Here is a 12,640-nt window from a genome sequence, read left to right on the forward strand (position 1 = left end):
CCCTTTGGACCTTCTCCATTGTTTTACTTGCTTCAGAGTTTCTTTGCAAGCATAAAAGTTTGGCTCTGGAATTCGGTTGTTTATGTAGCCCATTCTTTGTCGGGCGCGCTAATCTTGTTCTGTGTTCTTGTAAAAAACTAAGAAAGTATGGTCATTGTCCCCGTATTCAGCCATCTGCATTTTTAGAACAAGATTATTCAATAATTCTTAAAATTTACTGAAAATGTGGAACATAAGCTTCAGCACGGCCTCGTGCCTCAAGAGGCACGTCCCCATGCTACTCTGGTTTTGGCAGTTTTGACCATTTTGACTGATTTTGACTTTTGGTTGACTTTTGCAAAAACACGCCCATGGTTTTGATCCTAATTCTGAAAATGTCAAGATTAGAACTTGCGATTCAACCCGGTTCTTGAGAAATATCATCCGAGTTTGATTTTTATGGTATGGATCATCCAAGACCCGAACCTGAATGATTTTCCTCAACAAACTCTTTCAAACCTAAGTTTAAATCTATTGATTAATTCAAAGCCCTAGACTTAAAGAATTAACCATTCCAATTTTCGGGTTTTGACCCGATTCATCAATATTTTCGGATTCGGGGTCCGATTTAGACCTAGAATGGCGAATTAGACTTATATAATTATCTAATTGATATACCTTTTGTTGGAAATCGAAGATTTGAAGCAAGGATTGGGATTCTTGGGGTTGGTTCGCCGGTTTTCGGATATAGGCGGAGTGTATTTTAGGGCTAAGTTATGAGGGAGTTGTTAGTTTTATACAAAATCTCGTAACTGTTCTGTAGCTCGGGGCACGGTCCCATGCCTTATGAGGCACGACCCCGTGCTGCATGTAATAGCCAGGTTCCTTTTTATTTAATTATTTATTTAACGAGTTGGTATGTTTTTAACTGATTTTCTTTGAAGATTAAGGTTAAAAACACAAAGTCCTAAGAAATTTCATTAAATTCTGAACATTACAACAAAAGGTAAACAACATGAACCGAGAAACATGAAACTAGCTTAGATGAGAACACTTCCTAACAAGACAAGACAAGGCTTATTCTACTAACAACTGCCATTCCCGAACAGATCTTGAATGTGTGGTGGGGATCTTTTGGCTTCCAAGAGCTCGGAAAGCTTTTTGTCGAGCTTTCTGATTTCTCGATTAAGGAAATTGAGCTTGTAGTCCACATATTTGTTGTGGTTATCAACAACGTGGAAATTCTCGAACTTTAGCAGTTCAACCTTGTTTGTCAACTCGATCAAGAGAGCTTATGTTTGGATGTTACTTACGACTTGTTCTTTTATTATGCTTTGAAGTCTTATGATTTCTTCCTCAATGTATGATGAAGAATCACCATTTTTGAATTCCCTCACTGGTTTCCACTCCATTCTTTTGTTTTCCATTTCAGTAATTTTTAGTTTGGTGTGAATGGAATAGTGAGGATGGCATGCAATATATAGAGACTGGAACGTCGAGCACGGCCCCGTGCTTGGTGAAGCACGGCCCATGTTTTTGAGAGAATAAATGTTTCTGATTCAGAGAATTGTACGAAGTCAGCGCGTATCATGCTGAAGATTCTAGGGTGACCATGGCCCCGTGTAAGATGAAGCACAACTCGTGCTTTTTGTCACTAGGATATTTTCTTTGATTTATCAGCAAAAGACGAGAACAGGGATTTTCAGAATATTGTTTAAGATGTTAATTGAACATTTTGAATGTCCTAAAATTACTTTTCATTAATAAGAATGTCCTAATATAACAAACCACGAAATAAAAGTAAAGAAATAAAATGAAGAAATTTTCATCCCACATTGGTGGAGGAAAGAAAATGAGAGACTTCCACCATGGTATAAATAGGAGTGTAAGTTCTTGTCCCACATCGCTAGATTATAAAACTAGTAAGCTCTTTATAAGAAAGAAAACTCATATGCTAATATTCTTATAAGACAAATCACCCAGTAGTCCTACCGGAGGGTGCGAAGCAGCTGAACAGGCACGGCATGGGCTCGGGCGAAGTGCGATTGGCACAATGTGGCGCTTTGATGGCGCACTTAAGATTTTTAATAATCCTCCCATCGCGATACGCGATAGGTTTAGATTAGCCTCATCGCGTTACGCGATGACGTGTAAGTTATCTAGACGGCGTAGCGATACACGATGACCAATTAAAGTAGCACATCGCGTATCGCGACGTGGAGATTAAGCAGACGAGGCATGTAGCATGCCACGTGGCATGCCTAGGGCTGACTAGGCTAAGCTACAAGATTGTTCGCGATACGCGACGCCCTTTGTTTATGGCCATCGCGTATCGTGACGGGCACCAGAAATTTCTATAAATAGGTTGGAAACGGGATACTTTCTCTTCGTACAAAAACTTTATTTCTCTCTGAAGTATTCATATATATATATATATATATATATATATATTGAAGATAGTATAATACCCGAGTTATCGTAGCAATATCCTATCCGATCGAAAGAAACTTATATATGCGAATCCAAAAGCTCTGCCTATTAAGGTAAGACATTGTGCCATCGTGTAAAGTTTTTAATCTCATGATTATCGTTTTGAGTATTGGTTTTATACGAATCTAGATATACTACATTGTGTTTAACCTAGGTGCTTAATACCAGGAAGCGTTCTTCAATTGTAAACTTGCAAGGTGAGACATTCGAGCTTTTGTACCACTCACATTTACGTGAGACAACTTTTTTTCCGACACTGTCATGATGATTTCAAAACCTATAAAACTTATGGCAGATGGTCTAAATGTTTTCAAATATATTTTTAAAGTACATTACATTGATTAAGTCTCTGTAGACTTACTGGATGGTTACTATCGGTATTGTAGGGTTTTGTATACAAGGCTTGCCTACTAGGCTATTACACGTTACTTATTGGACAAGTGTTAGCCAATAAGTAATATGACCACAGTCATAGATACGGTCGAGTGACAAGTACCTTTCGGTAATTTGTAAGCAGACGGATGTAAAAACATCTTAATGTTGTAAATGTAAAATGTGTCATTTACGAATGAATGTACTCACCAATATTTCTTGCTTATTAAATATTTTAAACAAGTTTCAGGTGAGTTGTTAGAGACAAAGGAATGATGTCTGCAGGCTTCCAGCTTAAATAAGTGGCTTGTCACCAGAATAAAGAAACGTGTTTTGTAAATTAGGGTTTATCCCTATAAAAATTATGTTTGTATCAAAATGGATTAAATTCTCAGTTTATTATAATAACAATCATGGTGTTTTTATAACTCTAATCATTTTTCCTAACTACGGTTCTGATGAAATATTCCGCTGCAAAATAATTTAATAAACACTGATACCATCAATCAATGCTCACGCCCAGGGTATAGGGGTTGGGGGCTGGGACACCTAAACACATATTTGGGATAAGCCCGGTTTTCCTAGAACATGAAATTAAATCGGGTTAAGCCCAAAAGTCCTAAACTTTGTGCCTATTGCACTTGATTGCACATGAAAAGATGAAGATGGATGTCTCTAAATTCCACCGAACGGATCGCCTCCATCGAACGGCCCGGGTGGAGGAAAGTAAGTGAAACGAAGGACTTGAAACTGAAGTTATTCATTGATGTCCCGTAGTTCCATTTTCATGCTTTCCACCGACTCGGTGCGCATTTCTACAATGAGATTCATTTCGGTGAGTTCCTTAATGAGCTCTTGAAGTTTGATGAGTAGCTCGGTTTTGGAAATGTGTCGGGTTTCGTTTCTCGGTTGGCGAGGAACAGGGATTCCATTTCTTATCTCAGTTGGCCTTTTGATTTTTTAGGGGTGAGAGTTTATGTGTGGTTTGGTGTTAGAAATGCATTGGCAAGATGTGAAATTTATAGCCAAACAGTTGCCAGACACGGCCCCATGCTTCTAAGAACACGGCCCGTGCTTTTGGTCTGACAATTCTGTTACAAACCAGACTGACTGAGATTTTTGCAGCAAAAATTCCGGCCCGCATTTTTTGGCACAGAACCGTGCCTACTGTGGTACGCCCCCGTTTTGAGACAATTTTTTTTTTGTTTTTTTTGTAAAACAAAAGAACATATATACAAGGCCTGGTTTAATGAGGGTCTTGGCCAGACCCTACTTCCAGTATGTTCATTGGTTTTGGTGGAGGATTATGACCTTCGAGACCTCTTTGAATGGTCCATCGATGTATGGTTTCAATTGATGTCCATTAACTTTGAACTTGTGGCCGTTAGAATTTGAAATCTCGAGTGTCCCATAGTCAAAAATCGATTCAACTATGTATGGGTCTGTCCAATGGGATTTCAACTTTCCTGAAAAAAGTCGTAAACGTGTGTTATATAACAGTACACGATCGCCAACTTGAAATTTTTTGTTTCCTTTCAAGTGGGCGTCGTGCAAACGTTTAGTATTTTCTTTGTAAGACCAGGATTTTTCATAGGCCAATTTACTTAGTTCTTCGAGCTCGTGAATTTGATCTTCCCGGTTTTTACCGGCGGGCATTGGATTGAAATTTACTGCTCTAAGAGCCTAGTAAGCTTTGTGTTTTAGTTCTACTGGCAGATGACATGGTTTCCTATAAACAAGTTTGAATGGTGTTGTTCCTATGGGAATTTTATAGGCAGTCATAAAGGCCACAAAGCGTCATCTAACTTTGCTGCCCAATTTTTGCGATTCATTCCTATAGTTCTTTCGAGGATCCTTTAAATTCTCCGATTCAAGACTTCTACTTGCCCACTGGTCTGAGGGTGATATGGTGTTGCCAATCGGTGGTGAACTCCATATCGTGCTAAGACTTTTTCCATTAAGGTATTGCAGAAGTGAGTACCTCTGTCGCTGATTAAAGCTTTTGAAGTGCCGAATCGCGAGAATACCTTTTTCAGAAATCGTACTACAACCCGAGCATTGTTAGTGAGAAGAGCTTGTGCTTCTACCCATTTAAACACGTAGTATACTACTACAAGGATATACTTATTTCCAAATGAGTTAGGAAATGGGCCCATGAAATCTATTCCCCATACATCAAAGACCTCACAAATTTGAATGCCTTTTTGGGCCATCTTATTTTTGGCAGAGATGTTTCCGGCTCTTTGACAAGCATTACATGCTTGGATCAAAGTATGTGTGTCTTTATATATGGTGAGCTAGAAAAATCCTGCATCAAAACTTTCCTGACCTTGGTGGCGGTACTGTGGTGTCCATCGGTTGGTCCTTTATGGCAGTGTTTGAGAATATCTAAGGCTTCCTTTCCAGATGCACCCCTACGAACGACCTGATCAGCACCTATCCTAAACAAGTAAGGGTCTTCCCAGAAGTAGAACTTAAGGCCGGAGAAGAATTTCTTCCGTTGTTGATGAGTTAGCCATTTTCCTAGATTCCACAAGCTAGATAGTTTGTGAAATCGGCAAACCAAGGAATTTCATCCTCCTCTTTCATGAATACTTGGATATGCGTGAGAACTTCATGCGGAAAATTATCATCGATAATTTTCTTGAAGTTCTTCTGAAGCTGGGCATTCGAAGCGTGAAACATGGCATGCAGCTATATTTTTGCTCCTTTCTTGTCCTAAACTTATATGTAGAATTCTTGGAGTAGTAGGATCCATCTGATAAGTCTGGGTTTTGCATCTTGCTTGTTAAAGAGGTATCGATGGCAGAATGGTCGGTGTAAACTATGGTTTTGGAAATAACTAGGTAGGATCTAAACTTTTCAAAGGCAAACAATACTGCTAATAACTCGTTTTCTGTTGTGGTGTACTTTTCTTGTGCATCATTAAGAGTTTTACTAGAATAGTAAATTGGGTGAAAATGCTTTTCTTTGCATTGTCTGAGTACGGCTCCAACTGCAAAGTCACTTGCATCGCACATGATTTCGAATGGAAGGGTCCAATCGGGTGTAGTCATGATTGGTGTGTTGACAAGTTTGTCTTTCAATATGTTGAATGATTTAACACATTCTTCAGAAAAGACAAATGGTGCATCTTTCTCTAGAAGTTGGTCATAGGTCTAGCAATTTTGGAAAAGTCTTTTATGAAGAGGCGATAGAATCCTGCATGGCCTAGAAAACTGTAACAACCCCAAAAATAGGGCTAGATTTTTTTTTATTTAAAAAAAAGGAAACTTATCGTTGCATACCGAGAGAGATGTCGGTGGAAAAGTCGAAGCGAACGGTATGTCAATGGGCTTCGCCAGAACCGTGGAGATAAATTAAGGGATCGGCACAATGAATAGATAGAACCCGATAGAGGTAGGGATAAAGAACAATAATACCGCGTTTTATAACATGGGCTTGGCTCAAATTAATCGAATAAAACTGTAGGTCTCAAAATGACCAGACGAACGGTTTTGCTCTTGATACAAAGTGTCGACGCGGGTACGATAAAACCGAGACTTTGTTAAAACAAACGAACCCGAACCCGACAACATCAAAATTATACAGACAATTCAATAATTATTGAATTTTACCATGTATCCAAAATATATAATACAAACAACAAATGATATTTTATGTTACCATCCAGTTACCGACCAAACGAAACGAGAACCGACTAGCAAAATTTGTGACATGTCGTATATTAGCCACAATATATAAACCCATGGTTTATTCACAAAACCCTTCAAAAGATCACATAACATAATAAGATATGAACATTACATAACTTGCATTATATGAAAATTGTCTTACAATATAACAATTAATACCTAATAAATAACATTAAAACTCCTACTTCCATTTTTTTTTAATAAACACGGTAGCCTCTTTCTCCTTTCTGTCATATTTGACTTATAAGATTTTGTAGAAATTTATTAAAAGAAAAACAAAACAACTAAATGAAATAAAGATATTATAAGATCTCCAAATCTGATATCATTCCATGCTCCCCTATCAAAACATTCGACCAACTCTGCCTCCATTCATGAATCACCAAACCTGCAGTTCTAATCAATTTTCATGCATCACTCTTCATCCAATCCCCTGCTGCTGCTGCAACTGGACTTCTCTTTAATAATTCACTTTAATGTCAATCACAACTCACTCACAATCATCTGCCAAATTGTTCTCTGTTTTATCTCTTGAAGAATCCAAATATGCAGTTCAAGAACAAGAAGCCTGGTAATTGGTTATCATTCAACCCAATCTATTTCCATTCCATTGTAATTCTTCTATTGATTCTAATGATGTTATAACGAAAATACCAGCCCGAACCTTTTGTCCTTCTGTTCCCAGATTGATCACAGTTGCAGCAAGCCCAAAACCGTGAACCCTGTTCAATCGATCAAGGTATCTGTGACTATGTATTAATCTTTCTTTTTGTGTAAATCTAAGTGTTTTAAAACCCTTGTATTGTCCTAAAAATGAGCCGCCCTATACAAGAAAAATAATGTCCATGTACAGGCCATTAAATCGTTTCCAGAAACAGAACTCGTTACTAGTTATAAACTGATTTTACAATCATAAAACCCCAAACGAGGAACTCAGTTTTTAAAATCAAACAAACGAGATACAAAGTAGAACCATTTTTATCTTATAAAGTCACAGAAGTACATTAAGAGGTTGACCCGTTTGTAAAACCCATAATATACCAGAACTGGTGGTATCTGTAACTAACCCGGAACCACCAAAACCTCCATTTTCATGTGTGAAACGATTTAAAAACGAATCCAAAGCCGTGAACTAAACCACCCAATTTTGTCAAGATTTTCCAGAACTTGCGGAAAATATTACCGGGTTAATGCTCTAAAATTATACCTTGTGCAGTGTAACACCCCGTAACCGCAGCGGAAACGTAAACGGGATGCAACAGACGCCTCTGATATCAACCACATTGTTTATAAAGAAAACTGAATGCATTAATATACTTCAAAATTACATTATCTCGTATTTCATTACCGTCTAGGTGATACACACATCATACAATACGATACATAATTCTATTTATTATAATGTACCCTAACATCCAGCACGCAAATCTTACACACATCAAGCACTTAGCACGTAAGCAATCACTTCATCTTAGTTGTACCTGAAAAGCATGTGAGAAAACGGGTCAACTACGAATAGTTGGTGAGTTTCACAATTCGAGTAAACCATGATAAATCATTATCATAAAATAATATTATTATCGCTGTAATTATGCTGAGCCCACAAGTGAAACCTCTGACTATCCCACACAACCCCCGTGGCATATCCCCCGCCCACGGACCCATGGCATATCCCCCGTCCACGGAACTGCCCCAAACCGCTATGTCTAACATTACATAGCAAAATATATATAACACCCAAAATAGACATGTGCAACTGGCTGGGAAACATCAGCAAATCCATGCCGGACCAGTTGGGTTTTTCAGACCAATAGTACTATCCACACTCTACCGGCTTTCAGTTAATCACTCGTGTTCCGGGGCCTTAGAATGTTAGCAACTCAGACAATTACCATCTTAGTACATTTCCGTACGATTCCCGTACAATAAAATATATATAAATCCACGCAAATCCATGCGTTCAGAATGTACTTAAACATTTCAGTAAAAACATGCTTCCGCCCCGAGAAAATATTCGAAAACAGTTCAGAAAAAGGGGCTCGTGAAACTCACCTTAGCACATGCAAGCAGGTAACAACAATCATTATCAATTAACACGTCCAATCTGTAATATGATCCCTACGATCGTTATTATACACTCATTATTAATATAACTTTAACCAAGTTAACCGGTACATTTGGGGACACTGTCCACCCAGTACTGTACCCATTCCGGGGGCAAGGTTAACCCAGAAACACTTCTCTGGACTCAGATTGTGATGTCGTTTAGAGTTCAACAGTCAAATTTTCTAATAGCTTGTTTTCCCCGTTTTGCGTGCCTAGCACGGTTACCCGTTTTTATGTTTCAAAAAAATTGAGTTTGGTCACACACGACCCGAAAATAGTGGTTGACTGATAATTTAGTTTAAGTTGTGAAATTAGAACTCAGTTTAGACGGCCCGATTGGCCGCGGGACCCGTTTCCGTATTTGGCGTACCGGAAACTGTTAAATCGGTTAAAAATACCCAAATCATCCGAATTATTTTCGGATGATTCATTTTTACTTGTTTAACTCAATTATATGAAAATAGTTCATTTTTAGGGTTTTTATACACCAGTCAGTTCGTTTAGACGAACTTTACCGATTTACGCGTTTTAACTTTAAAAGTTTGATAATTAGCACAAATAATTATCCGTTTAATCTCGGATCTTGAAATTTTGCACAAACCACTTTTTGACAGCGGGGAATTTTATAAAAATATTTCCAGAATTAAATTTTATATTTAAAATTTATTTATCTATTTTTAAACACCATTTAAACACTAAATATGTCGTAAATACCAAACGATCTTAGAAAAATCCCAAATTTTTCCTGGATGTCCCCTGCCATCCACATAGTCCCCTGTAATTTTTTTCCAGAACCAAAATCTTCTTTTACATGCCATTTTCACTAAAACCGAGCTAGAAAACCCTAGAACTCGTTTAACCGAAAAGCCTACTTAGACTTATCCAACTGACCTCAAATTTTGTGTGTGACTTATACATGATATAAAAAGATTATCTGCAATTTTCCAGAATTGTTCATGATATTTAACTATTTTTCACCATTTTTGGCCAAAACCGAGCATTAAATTCACCAAATATTCATCCTTTGTCCAAAAATTACCAAAAATTCACAGAACTCTTATTTTCATATGTAGAACACCTCTGTAAAATTTCATGACCTAACTCTAAAGCATCAACAATCTGTCCAAATTTCCCAAAACCGAACATAACCGAATATACCTTTCGTTTTCCGCCACTACAAGCTACAAACTCGTCTTTCCGCCTTATCTACCACTTAATACAGAACCTACAACCAACATACCACAATACCAAGCAAGTCACACTCACGATCAAGCCATTTCTTTCATGGTTACGGTTATGATACAAAAACAAAGATTTAACCCGTAAAAATTCGTTTTTGATTCGTTTAACTCCTTTCTTGGACCAAGATCCCTTGTATAACCCGTATACATCACTTGATCACGCAAGAATCGGTTTTTATCTTAGAAACCTCATTTTCTTGCAAACAAACTCAAGAAACGAAGATGAACACGTGATTAACTCGATTCTTTACCTTGTTTTCTTGCTAAAAAGTCTCGGTTTTGGATCATGATCTTGAGAGGAGATGAGGAATGTTGGTTAGCTTGATGAAAAAAAGAAAATGAAATAATGGGGAAGACCCCTTGGGCCGATCGGACTATGTGGGGGGTGGGGTGGGACCCACCTCTCCATTCTAGGCCACACAATTGGATTCCCGTAATCCGGATAATGTTTTGGATAATCTGGTTCAGTTCGTTTTTCGGTTAAATGTCTAATTCGGGTTAAAACGAGGCTAAAACGGTCGTTTTTCGGCTAAAAATGAAATTTATATAAAACCACTTTAAAAAAACTTAAACCATGACTTCTATTAACTTAAAATACCATGTTATTAATAATTGCGCATCTTTTTCGGCTTGATCGATTGTCTCTTGCTCGGTTTGGTATTAAAGGTTTCGTTTAACGTACCGACGTACCATTAAATCGAAAATTCTTTTTTTTTGTGCCGTACTTTACTTATCCCGAAGCATTAATGCTTCATAGAATCACTAAATATTATAGATATCGTCTATAATTGAACCCTCAATTCGTTCGGGTTTCAATAACTATCGATCGATTAATCGCATATTCAATACGATGAATTATATATTCACGTACAATCAGTACTGTGAACCATGTATTCTCGTATAATTACCATGGCAACTCATGTATCCGACATAAAATATGACGTAACTATCGTCTACCGGTTAGGGTATCCCTGGTTTCGTCGGAATCGTTACATTCTCCCCCCGTTAAGAAATTTCGTCCTCGAAATTTTACACGCCCACTATCCCCTTTCGAGAGAAAAGTGGGGGGTTTTTCCTTCAGCATTCACCCTCGCGTTACCAGGTATAATCTGGTCCTCGCTGTGAATTCCACTTAATCTTAATAAATAAAGCTTGGTATGTCCAAACTGTTTAGTTTTCCCGTCTACTATCTCTACGGAATTAGTTATGATATCAAGCATGTCTTCTATGAGTAGCTCTATTACTAGTACTTTCGTTGCCTCATCGCTTAGGCACTTTTCAATCCGTATACATGGCAAAACATTATGTATAGTATTTAGCCCCTAGAGTACTTTAATCGATAAACTACATGACCAATCTTGGAGATAGTCTCATGAGGTCCTGTATATTAAGGAGTTATTTTCGGTTTTGCCAAACCTCATATCACCTCTCTAAGGTGATGCCTTAAAAATACCTTGTCACCTCTTTCCGGCGACAATGGTTTCCTTTAAATGTTGGCATAAATCCTTTGCCAATCTCACGCTGCTTTCAACTTATCTTAAATATTATAAATCCGATTGGTTGATTCTCGAATCAATTCAAATCTTATGGCTTGATTGACGCCCATTTTTAATTTAACAAATTGGTGATAAATACTTCACCCATAGAAAGCTTCAAGCTCTCGATGCCTCCTTCCCCGCCTTCCAATATTGGAAGTAGGATGACTATTTCGATCTGAGATAATTGAAAATGGTACTCCACGACGAGATACCATTTCACCAACATGAATTTGGGCGAGAATTCATTGTGGTAATCGACATGGATTGGGATGAAATGCGAGGATTGGTTAATCGATCCGCGATTACTCAATTTACCTCATGCCTTTGATATATCTTGGGGATTTGCGTCCCGAAACCCATTGTAATTTATTCCCACTATCATTGGCGAATTTTTTGTCGTTGTGGCGTTCCCAAGGGTTTTCGGTATGCAGCCTTATCTCTTGCATAACTTATATTTTCACCAACATACGTAACCATATCTTTCTCCACACTCGGTCATTAACAAAATCCTTTCAGATGTTCGTATCATCAATAGACTAATCCGATCCCGGATGTATGGAATATTTCGATCTATGCGCTTCGTCCATGATTAATTCACGAAGGTCATGGAGGGTCGGGATCCAAACCCGATTTTTGAAGTAGAGAATTTCGTCCACGCGCTGTTCGACATTCTTCTCATTGCCATAAAGCTCCTCCCTTTCCAATTGTTCTTCTCTCAACGCCTCACGTTAAGCGACTCGAATTAGGTCCGAAAGGTTCGACTGAACTATCATCCCCAGCGCTCGCACTCGCAATGACTTAACCCGACCTTTCCTACTCAAGGCATCGGCTACGACGCTAGCCTTGCCGGGGTGATAACGGATGTCACAGTCATAATCGCTTAACAACTTGACCCATCTTCATTGCTTCATATTCAGTTCTTTCCGATCGAATATGTGTTGCAAACTTTTATGATTAGTGAAGATGGTGCACTTCGTACCGTGGAGATAATGTCCCCAGATTTTAAGTGCGAAGAAAAACGCTCCCAGTTCTAAGTCATGAGTAGTGTAATTTTTCTTGTGTACTTTTAACTATCGGGAAGCATAGGCTATAACCTTATTATTCTGCATCAACACGCATCCTAACCCTCTACGCGAGGCGTCACAATACGCGACAAAACCATCGTCTCCATCGGGGAGACTTAAAATCGGCGCTTGGCATAATTTTAATGGTTTCCATC

This window comes from Bidens hawaiensis, unplaced genomic scaffold, assembly GCF_021521415.1.
Source record: "Bidens hawaiensis isolate Kalapana, Puna unplaced genomic scaffold, B.hawaiensis_p1.1 tig00034358_1, whole genome shotgun sequence".
In the NCBI taxonomy this organism is placed as follows: domain Eukaryota; kingdom Viridiplantae; phylum Streptophyta; class Magnoliopsida; order Asterales; family Asteraceae; genus Bidens; species Bidens hawaiensis.